Genomic DNA, 1,146 nt, shown 5'->3' with positions numbered 1-1,146 from the left:
GATGCTTTGTGAAAGTGAGAGTGGCTATGTTTGCAACTTCAAGATATATAAGGGATGAAGGCAGAAAGTTACAACAGACTATATTATCTGTCTTGGGGCCTTTTCTTGGTTCTTGGCATCCTAGTTACCAAGATAATTACTAGCGTTTCTACAGCTGAACTATTACTGAAGAACAAAACACTGGTCTGTGGAACAATAGGGGAGAACCGTGGGTTGCCAAACTATGAAAAGAAAAGTAGCCGGCTGCACAGGCGAGGTCTGGCTCGAAATAGCCGGTCAGCAAGGTGTGAATAAGCTCTTAAAGGCACCTTTCATTATTTAATTGTATTTTATTTCAAGTAATACTTAGTTGATATTTTGATTATTGAGACTATATGAAATTTGAATAAATTTTGAATTATTCATATTCCCAGGATATGAATTTTAATGTGTTTTTCTTCCCCAGGTTTTTATGTTTATTTACCTACATTTTACAAAACAGGTGTCATGCCCAGCTGGTGTCACTTGGACCTATGAACCAAGAGGTCACATGTGCGGGCTCAATCCCCAGTAGGGGGCGTGCAGGAGGCAGCCGATCAATGACACTCTCATTGATGATTCTATTTCTCCCTCTCCTTTCCTCTCTGATATCAATAAAAGTATATATATTTTTTAAAGGTGTCATATTTCCCCCCTCCTTTTCTTTTTTACTTTGGAAATTTACTAGTATGGTCAAATGCTCTAAGAATAGGATAACATTCCATAGAACCATCACCAAGCTTTTACCCTCGTCAATATTTGCTAATCTTGTTGGAGCTAAACCTTCCATCTCCCCCTCACCCCCGTCAAGTTTGCAGAAAAAACTTTTTTTTCGAGAAAAAAAGGGAGAAGGTGACCACGCCCACCTAACAGTATAGAATTCAGACTGATTTTCCTAAAGAGAGTTAGGACTACACAAATACTGACTGCGCAAAAGAACAAAGACAGCTTGGCGGAAAGGGCTGCCCGCAGGAGACTGGGAAGTGTAGTCCACAGGGTGAGGCCCTCACACTCCCGAACAGCCGCCTTTAAAGCATGCATACACAATACAATACAGCTATGTTTGGAAGCATTTCGGCCCCAGGAAAGCGGGGTCATGGAATTCGTTCTGAATCCGTAAATTGTGAA

At 40.9% G+C, this 1,146-nt stretch overlaps 1 protein-coding gene across 1 annotated transcript in view; it reads left to right on the top strand.

Annotated features, from left to right (window-relative positions):
* Positions 1–1,146, top strand: part of LOC102241335 (zinc finger protein 235) — a 117,067-nt gene that overhangs the window by 61,912 nt on the left and 54,009 nt on the right. The gene's annotated exons all lie outside the window — the stretch shown is intronic.

The sequence above is a fragment of the Myotis brandtii genome, unplaced genomic scaffold (genome assembly GCF_000412655.1).
Source record: "Myotis brandtii unplaced genomic scaffold, ASM41265v1 scaffold987, whole genome shotgun sequence".
NCBI lineage: Eukaryota > Metazoa > Chordata > Mammalia > Chiroptera > Vespertilionidae > Myotis > Myotis brandtii.
The sequence above is the reverse complement of the archived record's forward strand: the minus strand, read 5'-3'. Positions and strand labels throughout refer to the sequence as shown.